Here is a 22,522-nt window from a genome sequence, read left to right as displayed (position 1 = left end):
GCAAACTAACATGGCATATGAAAACTTAATACAAGTCCATGTACAAGGATACTGAAAATTTCACTTCTACAATGAAATGCAAACTGCGAATTCTTGAAAACCAAAGAAAGCCCTTTAACTGTCTATTTCTTTATACACACATTTACTGCGTTTTGCATACAGCTTATAGTGTATCTCAAGCCTCTGCAGGCAAAAATCAGTGCAATAAACTCATGCAAATAAATGTCAGTGGGTAGCATTCATGACTATAGTTAGGTGTGATTCGCTTCCATACCATAGAATGAAAGCTATCCATAAACATGCCACTGCCAGCAGTACTGCAAAATACACAATGGTGTGGAGCTGCAGTCTTCAACAAGGAACAGAAAGTACAGTTGTGTACACTTACCATAAATGTAGATGTTCAAATGTATTCACTGTTGCAGTCCTTACTCTTGGGTTATCCTGCTGGCAGGCTACCCTCAGTCAGCCTGAATTCCAAAGTCTAGGTCCGGCGTCGGTTGCTGTCTCCTCTTCCCTGACATCAGGGTGCCAGGGGTATAAAAGATGCAGCAGACGCCATTTTCTTCAGTTTTTCTTGACCCAGATGTCAGGTGCCCCCAAAAGGGTTGGCTAAAAAATATGTCAATAAAACATGCATGCACCAAAATATATTACACCTTCATCTACAAGCAAATACACCACATAGGTTGTATAAATTAGAGAAGTGCAGATACACTTGAACATCTACATTTATAGTAAGTGTACACAACTGCACTATGTTCTTCGTGTTTCACTGTTGCAGTCATTACACTTAGGTTGAATCCCAAAGCTATGGTTGGGAGGTTGGAGCTAATATAGCATTAGGAACGGCTATGAGGACCTGCAGAACTGCAGTGGCAAAGCCTGCCCTGGATTTAGAGTAGAGTGGTAGAAGATAGGGCTTTGTAAAGGTGTGCACTGAACTCCAGGTAGCAGCCTCTAACGTCTTTGGTTGGTACTCCCCTGAGGAAGGCTGCTGAAGTGGCTGCTGCTCTGGATGAATGTGGCCTAATGCCCTTAGGCACTGGTTTGCCATGTTGTGAATAGCAGAAACGAACGCAGTGGGCTATCCACTTAGAAATAGTCAGCTTTGAGATAGCCTTTCCTTGTGATCCCACAGCATATGCCACTAGTAGTTGCTCCGGCTTTCTGAAAGCTTTGGTTCTGTTCAAGTAGAAGTGTAGTTGTCTGTGTATGTCCAAAGAATGCAGAATTCTCTCCCCCTTATTCTGTGGGTTTGGATAGAAAGTAGGCAGATGAATAGCTTGGTTAAGGGCCACACTGGACACTACCTTAGGCATAAATGTCGGGTTTGTCCTCAGAGAAACCCTGTCTGGATAAAAAATGATCAAAGGTTCCAGAGCCATGAGTGCCTGTAGCTCTGAGACTCGTCTTGCAGAAGTTATTGGTAGGAGCAGAGCTGTTTTCCAAGATAAAAACTTTATATCAGCTGTAGTGGCTGGCTCAAAAGGAGGCAGGGTGAGTTATTCCAAGACATAATTGAGGTCCCATGCAGGTATTGGTGATCTCCTTGGAGGCCTTAAGTTTTTGGCTCCTCTGAGGTACTGCCTTAACAAAGGATGAGAAAAGATTGGTGGCTCTGTATTGTAATGAACCAAAATGGCAGAGGCATGAATTTTAATTGATGAAAAGGATAGGCCTTTGTCCAACATCTCAGTTAAGTGTTGCAAAATCTGAGGGATATTTGGTACAGCTGTGTCAATTCCTTGTGCCTGGTTCCAAGCACAGAATCCCTTCCATTTTCCACCGTAAGATTTTCTGGTACTAGGCCTTTTAGCCTCCAAAATGACATCCATCACAGCTTTAGTGAGAGGCGCGTTTTGTATGACTACATTATCCGCCATGCTGCCAGATTTAAGGTCTTTAGCTGGTTGTGCAGAATCTGATTGTTTTGTTGGGATAGTAGATGAGGTATTTGAGGCAAGGTCCAAGCCAGCCATTGAGACAATTTCCTTAGAATTGGATACCAGTACTGGCGGGGCCAGTCTGGGGCAATCAGTATAATTTTTGGCTTCTCTTGTCTGACCTTAGGAGTACCTTGGGAAGGAGAGGCAGTGGAGGAGAGGCATATACTGCTAAGTTTTTCCAGCTGAAAAATAAGGCGTCCACTTTCCATGCTTGTCTGTGATAAGTCCTTGTGCAGAATCTTTTTAGTTGGTAGTTGTGAGGAGAGGCAAATAGATCCATCTCTGGGCATCCCCATTTCCTTGTTATCATGCTGAAGACTTGTGGATCCAATTTCCACTCGTGGGGATCCATGAGGTTTCTGCTTAGTTCGTCTGCCAGAGTAGTTATCTTTCCTGGCAGGAACTGTGCCTGCAGTGCCTGCAGATGTACTTGGTAAGTCAATGCTGTGTCCCACAAAGTCATGGCTAGTCTGCAAAGGGGGTAGGAATGAGTGCCTCCCTGCTTGTTTATACACCACATGACCACGGTGTTGTCTGTCTTTCTCAGTAGTTGTCTCGGATGAAGTAGGTCCTTGAAGGCTGTCAGGGCATTCTGAACAGCTAGCATCTCTTTTGATTGATATGCAGATGCATTAGGTCTGTGGACCATGTGCCTTGAATACATCTTCCTGCCATGTGGGCCCCCCATGCATAATCTGATGCATCCGTTGTTAATGTTTGCCTGGCTAGGGGTAAAGTGAATGGCTGCTCCTTGTTCTGGTGACAAGCCTTCGCCCACCACTGAAACTCCTGTTGCAGGCAGTGAATGAGGGTAATAATTGTTTCCAGACTGTGGCAATGTTTAGTCCAAACACTTTTTAGGTACTCATATGCAGTCTCGTATATGGAATTAGTAGAATGCAGGATGCCATGAAGCCCAAAGCCTGTAGAATTTTTCTTGCAGATAACTGGGCCTTTGTTGCCAACAGGTTGAAATAGGTAGTCAGCTGACTGTCTGTCTGGCATGAGATAAGCCATCTGTGCAGTTGTATTTAAGCTTGCACCCAGGAATATTATCTCTTGAGAGGGTACTAGTTTTGATTTCTTTTCGTTGACTGTGTACCCTAGGTATGTTAGAAGTCTTTTCACAAACGCCAGATGCTGTAGAAGAATGCCCTTGTTCTTTGCTTGAATTAGGCAGTCATCCAAGTAAGGATATATTTGTATTCCTCTGTCTGCATAACGCAATTACTGGTGCCAGGCACTTTGTGAAGACCCTGGGCGCAGTAGATAAGCCAAAGGGCAGTGCAGAGAATTGGTAGTGCATTGAGCCAGCTTTGAATCTGAGGTATCTTCTGCATGTTGGTCTGATTGGGACATGCAGGTATGCCTCTTTTAGGTCTAAAGTCACAAGCCAAGCCTTCTTGCCCAGCATGGGCAGAAGTTGCTGTAGAGTTAACATTTTGAATTATGGTATATCCAGAAATGTGTTTAGAACAGACAGGTCCAGTACTGGTCTCCAGGTCTTGTCCTTTCTTGGGACCAAAAAAAGTCTTGAATAAAATCCTTGTCCCTGCTCTTGCTCTGGTACTTGTTGAATGGCCCTCATGTCCATGAGGGATGAGACTTGCTTTTGTGCCTCTGCCCATTGATGTTTTGGCAGGTCTGGCCAACCATTTGTCCTTGGCAGGGTATGGAAGTGAAACTTGTAACCTTGTGACACTATGTCTAGGACCCATTTGTCCTGGGTTATTATGTGCCAATTTTGAGAAAAAAGTGCTAGTTTTCCCCCTAAGGGTGCCGCCAGAAGATAAGTGCTTGTGCAGGCAGGGGGAAGTCATTGGGACTGTTTCCTGTATGGCTGTGATTTGTCTTCTCCACTTTTGGAGGAAGAAGCACCCCATTGTTTAGACCTGTATGAACCTTGGGGCTGGGATCTGCCTCTTGGGCGTCTGTATCTGCCCCTTTGTGGTCTGTCTGACACTGGAAAGGACCAATTCTTTGTAGGCCAGTGTCTGCTAAATCTAGGAGGCTGTACCTGTAAGAAATCCTTAACCGTTTGCATAGATTTAGCTTTGTCCTCCATTTTCTTTAACACCTCTTCTGCTTTAACACCAAACACGGTATCATGCTGTAATGGAGCATCTAATAATTCTGCTTTGACATGATCAGGCAGATTTTGTTCCTTTAACCAAGCATGCCTCCTGATGACAGAACCCGCAACAGCGGCCCTGCAGGAGGCCTCCAAAGAATCAAAACCACATTGCAAAGTATGCTTTCCAACTTGGTCAGCTGCATGCAATAAATAAAGAAGTTATGTTCTTACCATAATGTTCCAAGTGAATTGTTCATCTCGCCTTTCTTCCTACACACGGGTTCGGAGCCGATCCTCGGCTCTGAGTCGGCCACATCACCAGCTCAGCATCTTCGAGAAAGCCCGAGGCACAGTTCTATCCCATGATCCTCCTGTGCTAACCCTCAGATCTAGTTTGCTAACACCAGAAGAATCCCACTAGTTACTGCGCCCTAAGCGCATAGAAGAAAAAAAAAAAACACAACCACACTGTCTGATACTTTGTCATCAATAGAAGAGAAAAGATGCCATCCCTGATGTACACTAGGAAGCTCAAGAATAACAACATCTAGAGAAGACTGAACCCGAATGCAGTCTTACCCGTTCTTCGAGAATGCAGGACGGGGGATGGAGGGGGGGAATGTAAGAACAAAGGCGAGATGAACAATTCACATGGAACGTTAAGGTAAGAACATAACTTCTTTATGTGAAATTGTTCGATCTCGCCGTTTGTTCTTACACATGGGTAGCGTCCCTAGCTCCTTTATCCTGGGTGGCTCACGGGAGAACATTCCTGAGAACAGTGGAACCAAACGTCACCCTGTCTCTGGAGTTTTTATCTAATTTGCAGTGAGCGATGAAAGTATGTGGTTTCGCCCAAGTTGCCGCCGCACAAATGGTATCTAATGGCAAGCGGGCGGTATGGGCTAAAGAAGTAGCAATCGCCCTTGTAGAATGAGCCTTGGGTTTAAAGGGGAGCTGTTGCTTTGATTCTGAATATACAAAATTTATACAATCTGAGAGCCATTTGGATAAACTAACTTTTGTTACCACCTTTCCCTTCCTTTGGTCAGCATATGATACAAACAGTTGGTCTGACTTTCTGTATTCCTTCGTCCTGTCAAGTAAAATCTCAGCTGCCTGTGGACGCCTAATTTGTGCAGCATGTATTCCAACTTACTGGAGTGATTTTTGAAGAAGATGGGTAGTTCAATCGATTGATTAATATTTTGGACCGAACAAATCTTTGGAAGGAAGGATGGAGTGGTGCGCAATGTTACCCTATCTGGATGAAATATCATATATGGGGGCCGAACAGATAACGCTTGCAACTCTGAAACCCTCCGGGCGGAAGTGATGGCAACCAGAAAAAGTGTCTTCCACGATAAAAATTTAAGAAGGGTTGTGGCGGCTGGTTCGAATGGAGGCAACATGAGCTGTGATAACATCAGGTTAAGATTCCATGGAGCCACTGGATTACGAAAGGGGGGGCGGAGGTGAAATGTACCTTTCATAAAGGCTTTGCAAAGTCTGTGGGACATGAGGGAACTATCTCCCTGGCCAACATGAAAATTAGATATAGCCGCAAGCTGTACCCTTATCGTGGAAGTCGATGCTCCTTCATGAAAAAGTGTAGAAAGAAACTCTAATTATTATTATTATTAGTTGTATTAAGTACAGAGAAAGTAATTAGGGATCTGGGGACCCAAGTTGATAGCAATCTCTCCTTTGACAACCACATTGCCAAAGTGGTTAGAAAGACCTTCTACATAGCCCACCTCATCATGCCCATCATAGAATACAATTAGAAAGAACCCCAAAAGTACCTCACCGGGAGGATCAAGGGACTCAAACAGATGCCATATGCTGCTCGGTTAAAAAAAACTCCAGCTCTACTCAGTTGCATACCGCCTACTTCGAGGCGATCTATGCCTGACATATAAAGCTATGTCCAACCCAGAATTAATGGACATGTTCCACCTCAGTAAATCTAAATCCCTTAGAGCCACGCGCTCGAGGGACTTGAACCTCAGCACAGCAATAAATAGAACATGCTGGAGGGACAGATTCATAACGCAGAGGCTCCCTTCGCTCTGGAATAGAATTCCAATTCATGTTAGGCAGAGCACCTCACTGACTATCTTCAAGAAGAATCTTGATGAGTGGATGGGGGATCGTAGGTTTGTCCCAGGGATTACTTCCGTGTCACTATTAGACAGAGGCACAGTAAACTTGAGCATATTAGTGGCTGAGCTTACTATGCTTTTAGATGCACCACTACCAGTCCCAAGATCTAGTTTGTGAAACATCATGCACATGCATACCCTGCTTATCCAACATCGTCAGATGAAAATCTCTAAAACAAGTAGAACTCAAAGATTAGTTTGATGCTAATCCTAGTCTCAAGGCATACAGAGGGTGGGTGGTATTAGGAATAATAGAGATGGATCTTCTGATGATCCAGGAAACAGGGGAGTACATAACTAAAGAATCTATTCCCTCATATCTAGCCCACATGAAGACTTGGAGTGTGCGTTGATGGTACTGTGGAACCCGCAGTTACTCGATTTATATAAGCTGAGCTTGGATTTGAAATGATGCTTTCGTGGATTAGATCTGCAAGAAATTTGTTTGAAAATTTGAAAGTGTTGCTTATTGGACCAACATAAAGTAGCACAAATTTCCGATATAATCCTAGGTGGAGATTTGTTATAGAGTATGCCATAGCAAGAATTAGAATTCTGAGTTATAGATGTTGTATGTTCTTTGATAGAAGAAGAATGTAGCCTGAAAATGCAATCTGTAGTTTTGAGATTAGGTGAAAGAGCTTGGTTAATCAGGACGGCTTAGGACACAAACAAGAGAAGAATGGGTAGAAGTTGCTGGAGTCCTGTCTAAATTTAGAACAGTATGCCTGTGACAATCTGATTTTTGGAGGTATATCTGGCTCAAGGACAAGATTTTTGAAAGAAAACTAGTAGCTCTAGAGATTGTTGGAGGCAAGTAAACTGTTCTTTTGGGACAAAGGATTAAAGAATACTAAGTGATAATTTAAATAGACGAAAACTGGTCACTCTCTTGGTGGTGGAAGACAGGGCTTGAAGCTCTTGATGGAATCAAGCAAGTAGTGCAGGAAAGACTGCAGTTTATTAGACAGGGGGAAAGGGGAGATATGTAGCAGCCTAGAAGAAAATTATTTTTAATGCATGACACCAAATCAGTCTCCAGGTGCAGGATGATTTAATTTTGAATGTAATGGGCTGGCACCTGATGATTGAAGTTTAGATAGTAAATCCGGAATGCGGAGGGAAAAATCTTATGGTGACTTTAGAGATGGCAGTTGGTGGGACTTTAATGGTTGAGAGCGAAGATTGAACTGAAAACAGATAGTACAGAATTTTCTAACTGTCTATTACAGGTGGAGATGAGTTCCAGATAGCAAAAAGGTTGAAAAGATGATGAAGCTCTCAACACTTACTGAGACAGGAGGGGTTAGTGGTGGTGGGTCAACGAAAGGAGAAGAAAAGATGCACACAACGACTGGTCTGAGGTATGCCCAATTGGGTAGTGGGGAAGTGGAGAGTCAAGCTGTCTGTGACTTTTCCAATTTGGATGCTAAAAAATGTGAGAAACTGGATTTGGGGCAGCCTTCTGGAGTCAATCAGTATGTTGGAAGACGAGGCAGCAGTCACTTGGTAAGATCGAAGGGACTGGCAGCTGGAGGTATGAAGCTGATAGTATGTGAGTTGGCCATGGAGGAAATAGATTGAATAACTTTGAAAGATCCTGGAAAAACACTTCCAAGGCTGGTGTAAGTATTTGGAATCGTTTGGAAAGACCTTTGCTGCTTGTTTTGTTGATGTGGGATTTGACTTAGAGGGCAGTGGAGGCGCGCCAGTGGGGGCCAACCTGGTGCATGGTCAGGAGGACTCTTTTGAACCTGACTGCCTGTGGGTATGATTTGACTTTCCCTTGGATGTGATTGTCCTGCTTAATTCACCATAAGTGTGTAAGGTAGATCTCCGCCCATTGTGTTTGCTACCAAGTTGCGGTTGCAAGACCACTCGTTTGGTCTCAGCCGTTCTTGTTCTCTGCAAAGGGTGTGATTCATGGCCTCTGTGTTGAGAAGACATGAATGCTTCCCGCCATGTTTTCTGTGGATGTGATGATGCCCTGAGGATGAAACTGTGAAGGCGTGTTCCTGCCCAGAAACATGCCTCATCTGTGGGAGCGGATGATGCCCTCTGAGCTTATCGTACTTATGTCCTATCCTGAAATAATGCCCTGAGGGGCAACCACTGGAGTCTGGAACAATGAGAAGCAGTCTTTAACTTCTGGAGATAAGAACAAGGGTGAGCTTGATCCAACATGCATCTGAAAAGCCACCAGCAACCAGTCCCCAAGGGATAATCCTAATCTCATGATGTGATGATTGAGGGAAGATCTGAAAAGGTGATCTATCCTGACCCAAAGAACTGAAGCGGCCTCATGTTTGGTTGAGCCCTCTTGACTAAGAAGAACCGCTTGAGACTAACTCATGTAAGATCAGGTTTCTTGAACTGTGCAAAGATCGCGTGATCTGAACGTAAAGCTTGAACTTTGCCCCTGCTTTTTTGAGCAAGATGACGAGAAGAGAGACTTGTCCCATCCTTGAGTCAGTTGGACAGTTATAAACTCTTTGAATGTGATCCTTCTTAGAACAATAGAGATGGTGGCTTGAGTAATGCCATCAGAAGATGCCAGGGGAGATGGTGAAGGAGAGGTTGTCCATAGTAGGAAACTGGTTGGAATCACCACAGAGACCAGTGAGGTAGTAGTACCGCTGGTGGCTTGGTGAGAACCCCCAAAGAGATGTCGAAACTGCCTTGAACTTGGGCTCCACCCTTGGGCTGTGGTGTGAACAAAGGGAGAGTGCTTAATAGACTTAATGACTGACTCCCAGGCTGCAAAGGGAATTCCTTCTGCAATCATCAATGGTTATGGCCAAATGTCCTCTATTTGGCACATGGAACATGGATTGTATTAATCTCCAACAGGGATTGAATGGGTCTCAAACCATCTCCTTTTCTGCTGAGAAAGAACCTTCAGTGCTAGGTGATCCCGATCTAACAGTGGTCCCCTCGGTTGGAGTACAGTCTGGGAACCTGGAGTAATTTCCTGATCCTGGCTGGTTCCTAGGGACACTTGGATGCTCTGGAGTAATTTGGTGCGAGCTTCTGAAACCTGTGATCCTTTGGACGTGAATGTGTTGAAGAATGCTTTGGGAATGAGTCGGTGACTCTCGCTCCTCTAAGTGGTGTGGCAAAAGAAAATTTGGTGGAAACACGACCAATTGTCTGTAGAGTGATTGGTCTTCAGTGGGAGCTGTGCCCCAAGAAAGCTGACAAGGGGACAATCGACTCCGCACAGCTCAGGGTTCCCTGGCAAATTGTGGACTCTGAAGAGGCAGAACTCACTCCGGGTCTCCCCTCTCGGAGCCCTCTTGGAGAGCATCGAAGCGAGATTTCCGAAAAATTTCAGAAGGGCTTGCCTCTTTAAGCCAGCGTTCCTACTGTTAGGCTTCCTTAACCCCGGTGGAATAAAATATTCCCTCCCCCCCTCCCTTGAGCAGTTGTGGACCACAAGGTGGAATCATTTTAACTTTGGGTCCAAACTTTCCTGGCGCTCACGAAGGAGGAAGACTCTTAACCTTTTCCTACTGCTGCCTCCTCAAGGAAGCGTCGGTGAAGGTTTCAGGCTTGCCCCCATAAACTACACTGCTCGGTGCCAGAGGACTTGAGGGGAGATGCTGATGAGTCTCTAGGACTACCATTATGTCAACTGGAAAGGCCCCGAATGGGAAGCTGCGATTGGCAGGGCGCCTGCCAACTGAGAGCTGACGAGAGGGGCTAGCTGCTCAGGTGGAATTCCAGAGGAATCTGACTGGTAAATGACCAGATCCTCTTGAGGACCTGGGGCCGGCCTTGGTGCCCGCCTGCCTCTGCTTGGTACTCCCGTGCCCTAGAACACTTGGACCTCCATTATACGGGCCTCTGCAAGACTCCTGTCTTCCCCCCCAGACCGGGCGTTGATAGACCTGCCCTTTGCCTACAGCCAATGCCTTTTGGGAGGAACAGCCCACTCTGGAGTGAGACTTTTCCTTCTGGTTCCTTCGACAAAAGGATGTTTGGTAGACTATTTGGGGTTAATGCCTTGGGGTAAACTAGATCGCAGAGTGAGCTCGGGAGGAAGAGAGAGACACCCAGAGAGGGCTGAGGGCATCGGCGAAAGGGAGACCTGACTGAGGGCCTTGGGGGTTTGGATATCTCATTCAGCCGTTGGGCTTGGATCTTCTGTGATGTTGGAATGAGCCATCTCTCGCATTTGACTATCTCTCTGATGCATCATCCTTCGGAGGAGTCTCGAGGGACCCTTGGGAGACCTCTAGCTTCCGGGTGCGATCTCTTCCTTGGGGGGACCCAAGACAATCACGAACCTCCCTCAGGAGGAGGAGAGGACCCCACTGGGAGTAACCTCAGGCCTCGGAACCTCAGCGACCACCGGAAGCAAAGACCAGTGGCTACCACCAGGGCGCCTGAGGAGAGTGAGAGATTGGAACCCAGGATGGCGAAGGATGGAGCCTCATGGCCCTGAAAGCCTGAAAGACCCCCCCAGAACCGGGGGAGATCCCAGCGGGGAGCCGGATGATAGCAGCCAAGTCCCAAGGCACCGGGGGAGGGGAGGGGGAAGAGCAAGAGGTCCCGAACATCACCCCGTCCAGCTGAAGAAGAAGCTAGCAAACTTCGGACGAACCCCGGTCCAGTTAGGAAGGGCCAGAGCGAATTCCCTACCCCCCCAGGAGGGCCGCTGCTCCCGGCAGAGCGACCTCGTCCGGAGGACAAAATGGCAATGGGGTGGGGTAAGCAATGGGCGGAGCCCTGCCAACTGGGTGGATCAAGGTTTTTGGATCAGAAGGGACTGGAACGGAACAGTCTTTGGAGCACCCAAATCAGATTGGAATCTGACATCTGAGGAGCCGAGAGGCGGTGAGGAAGACCGGGCGGAAACTCAGCGGCCCAAAGGGCTAGGGGCACCGGCGCCCTCTCACTGGGTACCCGGCTAGGACCGAATACAGATTCCAGCAGGCCGAGGGTGGCACACGCGCCGAGGTGGAGCGCGGGCGCCAGTGGCGCCGAGGAGAGGAGCGGCTCCGAGAGCAGCTTCGCCGCGGGTGCAGTGAAGCGATGCGAGACCACCGCTGGCTCGTAGCCGCGAAGCGGATCCGAGTGAGACTCAGGGAACCCGTTCGACCTGCGAGGCCCGTTCGACTTTCCCACGATGTTGGAGCCTGAGGGGAAGCCTGCCCTATGTCGGGACTGGTCGGTCGGATGGATTGGTCGAGTCGGAACCGGCCCGCTTTTCTTTGGGGGAGGAGAGGGGAAGGAAGGCTTAATTAACCCCTTAAGATCAATTTATTGAACTCGTGGTTTTTCCTCTCCTGGAAGAACCTTGAGGAAAAGCATGAGCATTTTTGCATGACTGCAAACAAAACATACACACAAACAATATCGCACAGAGAATGATTTGAAACATTTACATTTTTTTTTTTTTAAAGCCGCAAGGCCTTAAAGTGAGACATTATAGAGTAAAATGACGGTAAAACTTAAACAATTCCAAAATACAACTACTGATTTACTGATGACAAACCTTAATAGGCACGGCTTATACACATAGGAAGCAAATGACTGGGAACTCTGAAACCTGAAAAGTTTAGAAGGTTGACTTTGACGAGAGAAGAGATGAAGGGGGATCAAACTCAACCCAAATCAAACAACATCAATCACGTCACAACACAAACCAAACAACACAATAAAACACACACAATAAAACGTTGGAACAAAACAGCAAAAACGGCAGAAAAAAACAGTAAAATAAAATAAAAACTCAGCCCATAGCTTCGAGAGACCGGCGCGAGACGGGGAAGGCGATGAGAGGATCTGGGGACTGGTAGTGGTGCATGGGAGGATAGTAAGCTCAGCTAATAGAGAGAAGACCAGCTTCTTTGGCATAAAGCGTGCCGAGTGAGCCAGGAGGATCCGACCTCCCCATCAGTCAGAATGTAGGCGAGATAGGATCACATAACATCTAAACTTTAAAAAGGGCACAGTATACTCAAATCAAGGGGTGGCGTAAGCCAAACACAATCGGGATAGGCTTATAAATGCCCCAGGGCAGATAGCCTAGTATGAACCTATGAACCTAATATCTTGTGTACTGGAGCCCCTGATGGATCTATACCCTGCTGCGAGGCCCAGTACGCAAAACGTTTCCATTTGCTGTTGTATAGCTTCCTTGTGGATGGCTTGTGGGAAGATACAATTATGTGTTGTACTGCAGGGGACAATAAATCTGACCTGGCTAAGATGGGAAGCGGAGCAGCCAAGCTGTCAGTTTGAGGGACTTGAGAGAGATGTGTGAGGAACTCCCGACGAGTGCGTCAACAGATCTGGCACTGGGTCCAGAATCCACAGTTCCTCCACCTGATGAATTTGAAGGAAGGGGAACCAGATTTGTCGAGGCCAGAATGGGGCTATCAGAATTATGGTCCTTTCCAGATGTTTGGCTTTCTGCAGGAATTTGGGAATTAGCGGAACAGGGGGGAAAAGCATAAAGGAGACCCGGGGGCCAATCGTGCACAAGTGCGTCCCTGGGGGCACCCCCCGGAGGGGGTAGTAGGGCAAAGTAGCTTCTGCATTTGGCATTCAATGGGGATGCAAATAGGTCGCAGCAAGGCTGGCCCCATCTGCGGTAAATCTTTTCCGCGACTTGAGATTTGAGGGACCACTCGTGGGGCAACAGGATGGCTCTGCTCAACCTGTCCGCAATGACGTTGAATGTCCCTGGGATGTGCGTTGCTATGAGAAAGCGTCCGGTAGACACAGCCCATTGCCAAATCCTGAGGGCCTCTCTGCACAATGGATAAGACCTGGTTCCTCCTTGTTTGTTTATGTACCAGACTACTGACATGTTGTCCATCTGAACTGTCACTGTTCCCAGAGGTAAGGACTTGTGAAAGTGTTGCAACGCAAGAAACACTGCCCTCAGCTCTAGGACATTGATGTGCAGGTTGTACTCCAAGTTGGACCATTGACCTTGGACTGTTCTTCCCTGAAAAAGTCCCCCCCACCCTATCAGGGAAGCGTCCGTGGTTAAAGTAGCTATAGGACTGGGCAACACAAACGGTCGGCCTACTGTTAGGTCCTGACTGTGCATCCACCATAGGAGATCCCGTTTGCAGGAGTTCGTGATTAAGATCTCGTGAGATGGTGGTAGCTGTAGGTACGACCACTGAGCGAATAGCATCCATTGAAGGATCCTCATATGCATCCTGCCTAGGGCAACTACGATAAGAGCGGCTGCCATCATTCCTAGTACTCTCAAGATTTTTTGAGCAGGGACTCTCTTGCTCTGAAGAAGGATAGAAATGTGATTTCTGAGGGCTGATGCTCTTAGTGGGGGGAGATTGATTCGAGCCAGGGAAGTGTCTAACTCTGCCCCTATAAATGAGATACTCTGTGAGGGCGATAAGACAGATTTTCCAAAATTGACTGTTATGCCCAGAGAGGAGCAAAGGTTGATGGTGTAATCCCTGGCTTGCACAAGACGATACTCGGTGGTGGCGGACAGGAGCCAGTCGTCTAGGTAAGGAAACACTCGGAATCCCATTTGCCTCAGGTGAGATGCTACTACTGCCATGCATTTGGTGAACACCCTGGGGGCTGAGGTGAGGCCAAAGGGCAGAGCACAAAACTGGAAGTGACTGGCTCCCAGCCAGAAGCGCAGGTGATCTCTGGATGCTCTGGCCATCTTGATATGGTAGTATGCGTCATTGAGATCTATAGAGCACATCCAGTCGCCGTCCTGTAGGAAAGGAAGGCTCGACTGTAGCGTGACCATCCGGAACTTTTCCTTTTTCACGAAAGTGTCGAGTCTGTTGAGGTCCAAAATTGGCCTCCAGTCCCCTGTTTTCTTTGGAACTAAAAAGAACCTTGAGTAAGTTCCTTGAGTAAGATGTTTCAAGATTTCCAAAATATCAGCAAAAGAGACATCTTCAGAGGGGGACTGTGGGGACCCTTCTGCTTCATCCAAATCGGTATCAGATGTCAGAGATTCCTGTGGGGAATCAATGTGCCTCCTCTTGCACAATCTTTTCCTCGGTACATCCTCAGAGGGGGCTTCTGGGGAGGCATCCGAGGAACCAGGGGTGCCCTCTGGGGCTGGCTGAGGCATTGGGTCTCGACGCTTGGTAGGAACCGAAGGTACAGAAGCAGAACGTGGACCCTTTGGGGCAGGAGAAGAAGATGCCGATGACGTATGTGTCTGTTCAGACAAGACCTTCCTCATGATGTCGAAGGCACCGGTGCCCTGGCCCGAGGATCCCATCGGTTCCGAAGAAGCCGGTAGTTTCCCCAGAACCGGGACCACGGACTCCAACCCTGAGGACAGATCCGAGCTAATCTGAGCCGAGGCCCTGAGGGGGAGTCTTGGAACCGAAAGTTCGGTTCGACTGTCCGCCCCGGAACCTAGGAAAGATCGTGGCTCCGAGAACCCCCGGCTGGTTCCAAAGGTGTCGAGGTCAATGGTGCCGATAGCGCTACTGGAGGCTTCGGCACCGAGGGCTCTACAATCATCGGCTCTTCGATTCCTGGCTCCGACGACTCGACAGGTCTCGGAGGAGGATTTGTCTCGGGAGCGGGAAGAGCCTAGAGTTTCGAAACCAATTGGGACGAAACTTCGGTTAATTTGGACAGAGCCAAGTTCTCCATTAGCTTCTGTACCACTCAGTCCACGTCGAAGTCGGAAAGCGGCCTCAAAGAACGGGTCGAAGGGGCCGAAGGCATCACCGAGCGAAGGATTGAAGGCGGTCGTACCTCCGATACCGGCTCCAATACCTGAGTCTCGATCAGAGATAAGCATTCGACGCCCGACCCCGAGGTCTTTGGAGCCGGTGTCCGAATCTGAAAAGAAGTGCTCGGAGCCGAGGACTTAGGCTCCTACACTCTTGAAGACTTGGACCCCTTCGAAGACTTGGACACTTATTCAGTCTTATCCAGGGTCTCCTGAAAATCGGGTTTTTATAACCCTCTGTCCACCAACTTCCTGCACCTTTCTAGCATGACCCTCCCACTGAAGGAATGACAGATGGAACAGTCTTCCTGCAAGTGGAGAGGGCCAAGGCAGTAGACATAGGAAGAATGGTTATCAGTAGTGGACATCTTTTGTCCACACTGACACCTTTTAAAGCCTGACTTGGCTTTTTCAGACATACTATCTAATACCTAGTAAACAAATTACTAGCAACACACTTATATGTATATAAATATTATAACACGCTATAACACTTCTAAAAGTATGAATAATTCTCATCTCTAAATATATATAAAAAGAGAAGAATAAGTTAAGGCAGAAATTAACAATTTAAACCCTACTGTCAGTCCTGACAGAATTACAACAAGGCCTTGACTAAGGTAAAAAAATACTAAACTATTTAAAACTACTTTAACTATTGAAAAACACACTCTCTAATAAACTATCACACTAATAAACTACTTTTTAACTACTTTTAACAACTACAACTTCAAAAAGGATAGTATAAAGAATGAAAAAATACTGGCCCGAGCCTCTCACGATGCGATCTGCTGCTAGCGGCAAACTAGATCTGAGGGTTAGCACAGGAGGATCATGGGATAGAACTGTGCCTCGAGCTTTCTCGAAGATGCTGAGCTGGTGATGTGGCCGACTCAGAGCCGAGGATCGGCTCCGAACCCGTGTGTAAGAACAAACGGCGAGATCGAACAATTTCGCATCCTGCATTTCTTTGTTTTCTGCACATTCAGAATTTATCAACATTTTCTGTTTAAGCAGTGACATACTATATTGCTGATATTTGAGCATATGAAACTGACAATTTAAAGCTCTTATAGTCTGAGGGGGTAGGGTTTTTTGCAGCGGAAGCCTTGACCCCTTTGGGACCCTGAGAGATTGTTTCTGGATCAGCAGCAGGGTTTTTGAAAAGGAATTTATGAGAGTCAGGAACCCTGTAGTACCTGTCCGGCTTAACAGGAACTGGAGGTAAGGAGTCAGGGGTCAGACTGGACACTGAAAATACATCATCTACAATGTCTAACACAGGTGGAATAGCTAGGGGCCTGTGTTGTGGTAGTAAAAGGAAGTCTCTGAGCCTTTTCTTAGATTCTGAAAAATCTTGGCTCTCCCAGTGAAAATGCTCCCTCATGGTATGTAGGGTTTCCCCAAAAGAGTAATCCTCAGGAGGAGAGGCTGAAGGGATAGATTCTTCAGCATCAGAATCCTCATAGGGAGTAAGAGAGTATTCCTGATCAGAAGAGGAATCCGATGAAATGGAAACCTGATCTGAAGATTCATATTCTGTTTCTTGCCTAGGTCTTTTATCAGGTGGGGGATGGGAACCCCTGATCAAAGTAATTAAGTCTTCGGCCATTTTGAGCATCTGTTTTTTGGGCATGGGGGCCTGTCCATGAGGCTGTTGTACTAATTTATTTGTCTTTAAAGGTGCTTTAGTCTTTGCCTTTGAAGCTGAAGTCGTTTTAAAGTATAACTGAGTAAGTCTGAAAACACCCTCAGAAGCCGATGCCTGCTCAGTGGCTCCGGACCCATCTGAGGGAATAGTCTCCGAAGGTCCAATACCTTGAGCTTCCAGCGGCCTAGTCGACTCCACGTGGGAGTCGGTAGTGGCCTGCAGTCTTAAGTAGCAGGCGTCAGAGGCTGCAAAGGCACCTCACTAAGAACCAGCGACTGGCTTAGAAGAAGCCTCATCGTTGGTTTTGGACCTCGGATGCCTGTCCTTTTCTTTTTCTTTGCGTTTCTTGTGAATTCCAGTAGTTGGAAGGCTATCCGACGACATCGTATAATTAAATCTTCTGCCAAAATAGTGCAATGCTAAATCGTACCGATGCTTAATAGTGCATTGGTTAAATCTAGCACAAAACCGACAACTAGCAACATCGTGGTCAGGGCCTAGGCAAGGAATACAGTAAGAATGAAAGTCCTTATGAGGTATTTGCTTCCCACAAGAAATGCAATTATTAACTTTTTCTGACATCGGTCGGGAGCAAGAAAAAAGTTTCCCCAACAGGGTACTTAGCTTTTGATGAAGACTTTGGATCTGAAATTCGAACATGAAAATCTCAGGAGTCTGCCGACCGGCACTTGCGAACTGCTTATGCTTCGGGCACCGTGCAGCAAGAAAGACTGAAGAAAATGGAGTCGGCTGCATCTTTTATACCCCTGGCGCTCTGACGTCAGGGAAGAGGCGACAGCAACCGACGCCGGACCTAGACTTTGGAATTCAGGCCGAATGAGGGTAGGATAACCCAAGTGTAATGACTGCAACAGTGAAACACAAAGAACATCAGCAAATGAGGAAAGTTCATGTTCTGCCTTTTCACTACATTCTTAATATGAGGATTTCTGTTGGGATGGTCCAGCTCTATGTCAAAATACTATGGCATGCAGCTGAATGGCGTCACTACAGTGAGAGAAAGTAACAGACATGTAAAATGTTTCCATAACAGTAGATGTCCTCTTCATTGCTGCAGTATTCTTCACTAAAGGGATCCCCTGCCAAGGGTAGCCCAATGTCCGGACAGTACAGCAAAGCCATAGGATTTTATAAATATTGTACATCACACAAATGCTCCCCACTCACAGCATAGGGCATAAAGGTAACTTACAGACCTACTCACCTCAGAACTAAACAGCCCCAGGAGGAACAACAGTCCAAGGAGATGAGGAGGAATATGTAGATCCAGAAGGGGGGGGGGGTAGTAGAAGGGAAAAGGGGGAGGAAGCGAACAATGGAACAGTGAAGAGAAGAACATCTGCTTTGGCAAAATTTTACACAACTGTTCTATGTATTTCCATATCACTGTTGCAGTATTCTTCACCAAAGTGAGAGTACAAAAGCTCAAGAAGAAACTTGGGAAGAGGAAGGCCCAGGAGTACCCTCCAGAAAAATATGCAGAACAGCTCTGGCAAACCAGCTCTTCCTCTGGAAACAACATCCAGTTTGTAATGCTTAGTAAAGGTATGGACAGAGGACCAAGTAGCAGTCTCCAGGACAGAACTGGTATCCAAGCCTTTAAAAGCACCAGAGGAAGCCACAGCCCTGGAAGAATGAGCTTCTACAGAAGCAGAAAGGCTCTTCTCAGGAAAGGAACAACAAAAAGAAATAGTCTGCTTAGGAACAGTCAAACTAAAGATCTAGGATGAAAAGAAATAAAAAGTTGTGAATACTTGTGAATGGTCTTAGGTCTTATTCAAATAATACCAGAGCTTGTCTATGCAAATCCAAGGTGTGAAGAACGTTCTTACTAGCCGTCTGTAGGGAAAGAAAAATGTGTGCAAATTACTAGACAGATTAAGAGACAATGCATTAACCACCTTGGGCACAAAAGAAGGATTAGTAGGAAAAGACACCCTGTCCCTGTGAAAAGCTAAAAAAGGAGGAGCTGCCACAAGGACCTGAAGCTCGGACACCCTCTTAGCCAAAGTAAGGGCCAAAACAAGAACAGTCTTCCGTGTACAATGCTACAAGGAAGCTGAAGCTGCAGGCTCAAAAGGAGCCAGAGTCAATTTTTCAGGAACAAAATTAAGGTTCCAGAAATGTGGAATAGGTTTCCTGAGAGACCTAATATGAAAAACACCTTTTAAGAAATTGTTTTACCTCAAACCTACTGGCCAAAAGAGGAGCCAAAGACAGACGAGCAGAAACAGCTGAAAGGTGAGCTTTAACTGAAGTATATGCCGGCCCAGCACAAAGCAGTTCACACAAATAAGAGAGATGTCCATAAAAAGTGGATCCCTATCATGAGCAAGGCACCAGACAGAAAATCTCTTCCAATTGGACATATAGTATTTCCTGCTAGTGGGTTTCCTGGCTTCCTGCAGAACCCAAAGCAAGTCCTCAGAAAAAAGTGACTAAAAGGGATCAAAACCCTATAACCCACAGTGTCAGATGAAGAGTGGACAAGTGAGGATAGATATTGAGACCCCTTGTCTTGGTGAGTAGGTCTACCCTGTGAGGAAACTTGTGGTGATTGCCCTTGGCTAGGTGCAGAAGAGGAGGGAACCAGTGCTGTCTGGGCCAAAAGGGAGTCACCAACAAGATTTTGGGAGAGTCAATCTATCTTGAGCAGTACCCTTGGTATGAGAGAAAGGGGATGGAAGGCATAGAGAAACATCCCTTTCCAAAAAAGGAAAGGGTGTCCACCTTCCAGGCAAGAGGACTCTGGTGCAAAAAAAAAAAAGGGGGGGGGTCTGTTCAGAGGGGGAGGCAAAAAGGTCTACCTGGAGAGTATCCCCACCAGTGGACAATGTCCAAAAAAGTACAGTTGTGTACACTTACCATAAATGTAAATGTTCGAGTGTATTCACTGTTGCAGTCATTACATTTGGTAATCTGCTGGTAGGTTGCCCTCAGTCGGACAGAATTCCAAAGTCTTGGGTCCTGCGGCGGTTGCTGTCTTCTCTTCCATGACGTTAGGTTGTCAGGGGTATAAAACATGCAGCAAACGCCATTTTCTTTAGTTTTTCTTGCCCCTGATGTCAGGTGCCCCCAAAAAGGGAGCAAATATATATATATATATATATATATATATATATATATATATACACACATGCATCAATATAAACTTTACCTTCATCTACAAGCAAATACACCACATAGGTTCTAGAAGGCAGGAGGGTAACCTGGACTGCAACGTGTTTCATGGCTGCAGTCATTATGTTTGGGTAGAATCCCAAAGCTATGGTTGGGAGGCTGGAGCTAAACAGCATTAGGTGTGGCTATAAGGCCCTGCAGCACTGCAGTTGCAAAGCCTGCCCTGGACTTAAGAGTAGAGAGGCAAATGATAATGCTTTGTAAAGGTGTGAACAGAACTCCCAAGTAGCAGCCTCTAGAATGTCTTTGGTTGGTACTCCTCTGAGAAAGGCTGCTGAAGTAGCTGCAGCTCTGGTGGAATGAGACCTAATGCCCTTGGGCACAGGTTTACCATGGTGTAAGTAGCAGAAACAGATGCAGTGGCTTATCCACTTTGAAATTGTCTGCTTTGAAATAGCCTTTCCTTCTGAACTTGTAGCATATGACACTAGTAATTGTTCAGTTTTTCTTAGAGCTTTAGTCCTGCTCAAGTAGAATCTTAGCTGTCTGTTTATGTCCAAGGAATGCAGAATTCTCTCCCCCTTGTTCTGCGGATTTGGATAAAAGGTTGGCAGATGAATTGTTTGGTTAAGAGCCACACTGGAAACCTCTTTAGGCATAAAAGTAGGATTTGTCCTCAGAGACACCCTGTCTGGGTAAAATATGATAAAAGGCTCTACAGCCATGAAGGCCTGCAGCTCTGAAACTCTTCTTGCTGAAGTAATTGCTAGTAGAAGAGCTGTTTTCTATGATAAGAACTTTATATCAGCGGTAGCAGCTGGTTCAAATGGAGGCAGGGTGATCTTTTCCAGCACATAATTGAGGTCCTATGCAGGTAATGGTGATCTTCTGGGAGGCCTTAAATTTTTGGCCCCTCTAAGATACTGCTTTAGTACAGGATGAGAAAAGATTGGTGGCTCTGTATTGTAATGAGCTGAAATGGCAGAGGCATGGATTTTAATTGATGAGAAAGATAGGCCTTTGTCAAACATCTCAGTTAAGTATTGTAATATCTGAGGAATATTTGGTTCTGCTGTATTAGTTCCTTCTGCTTGATTCCAAGCACAGAATCTTTTCCATTTATCAGCATAAGATTTTCTAGTACTAGGCCTTTTGGCTTCCAAAATGACATCCATCACAGCTTTACTGAGAGGTGGTGTTTGTATAACTACATGATCAGCCATGCTGCCAGGTTCAGTGTCTGTAGTTGATTGTGCAGGATCTGATTGTTTTGCTGGGAGTAGCTGAGGTCTTTGAGGTAAGGTCCAAGGTGGGTATTGAGACAAGTTCCTTAGGATTGGGTACCAGTACTGGCGGGGCCAGTCCGGGGCAATTAGTATCATCTTTGGTTTCTCTTGTCTGACTTTTAGGAGGACCTTGGGGAGAAGAGTCAGAGGAGGAAAGGCGTAAACTGAAGGATAGGGCGTCCACTTTCCATGCTCGTCTGTGATAAGTCCTTGTGCAGAATCTTTTCAATGGATAATTTTGTGGAGAGGCAAATAGATCCATGTCTGGGCTCCCCCATTTCTCTGTTATCATGCTGAAGACTTGTGGATTTAGTTTCCACTCGTGAGGATCCATAAGGTTTCTGCTTAAACCGTCTGCCAGTGTATTTTGTTTTCCTGGCAGGAATTGAGCTTGAAGATGTATTTGGTAGGTCAAAGCTGTGTCCCACAGTGCCATGGCCAATCTGCAAAGGGGGTATGAGTGTGTGCCCCCTTGCTTGTTTATATGCCACATGACTGTGGTGGTGTCCGTCTTTATCAGTAGTTGTCCTGGCTGAAGTAAGTCCTTGAAGGCTGTTAGGACATTTTGAACAGCTAGCATCTCTTTCTGGTTGATATGTAGATGCATTTGTTTTGGGGTCCATATGTCCTGAATGCATCTTCCTGCCATGTGGGCCTCCCAGGCATAATCCGATGCATCTGTTGTTAAGGTTTGGCTAGAGGGGGGAGAGTGAAGGCCCATCCCATGTTTTGGTGACATGCCTTTGCCCACCATAGAAACACCTGTTGTAGGCAGGGAAAGAAAGGAATCATTGCTTCCAGACTGTGAGAATGTTGACTCCATAAACTTTTCAGGTACCACTGAAGTTTCCTCATATGCAGTCTTGCATATGGAATCAGTAGTATGTAGGATGCCATGAAGCCCAGAGCCTGCAGAATTTGTCTTGCAGATAACTGGGTTTTTGTTGCCATCAGTTTGAAGTAAGTAGTCAGTTGCCTTTGCTAGTCTGGCATGAGGTAAGCCACCTGGGCAGTTGTATTCAAGCTTGCACCCAGGAATGTTATCTTTTGAGAGGGTACCAGTTGTGATTTCTTTTCGTTCATTGTGTAGCCTAGGCATGTTAGAAGCCTTTTCACAAACGCCAGGTGTCGAAGAAGAATGTCCTTGTTCTCTGCTTGAATGAGACAGGTTGTCTAAGTAAGGATATATTTGTATACTTCTTTGTCTGCAAAATGCAACTACTGGTGCCAGGCACTTTGTAAAGACCTTGGGCCCAGTAGATAAGCCAAAGGGCAGTGCAGAGAATTGGTAATGCATTAAGCCAGCCTTGAATCTGAGGTATCTTCTGCACGATTGTCTTATTGGGACATGCAGGTATGCCTCTTTTAGGTCTAATGTCACCAGCCAAGCATTCTTGCCAGCATGGGCAGAAGCTGCTGCAAAGTCAGCATTTTGCATTTTGGAATGTCCAGGTATGTGTTCAATATCGATACATTCAGTATTGGCCGCCAGGCCTTGTCCTTTCTGGGTACCAAGAAAGTACAGTTTTGTACCTACCATAAATGTAGATGTCCG

General features: G+C 46.2%; 1 protein-coding gene across 4 annotated transcripts in view; it reads right to left on the bottom strand.

The window, feature by feature from the left end:
• The window catches only part of SNRK (SNF related kinase), a 1,018,029-nt gene that overhangs the window by 795,717 nt on the left and 199,790 nt on the right, over nt 1-22,522 (bottom strand). The window lies entirely within an intron of this gene.

The sequence above is a fragment of the Protopterus annectens genome, chromosome 3.part0 (assembly GCF_019279795.1).
Source record: "Protopterus annectens isolate FY-2018-M chromosome 3.part0, PAN1.0, whole genome shotgun sequence".
Lineage (NCBI taxonomy): Eukaryota > Metazoa > Chordata > Ceratodontiformes > Protopteridae > Protopterus > Protopterus annectens.
This window is presented reverse-complemented; position numbering and strand designations above follow the sequence as displayed.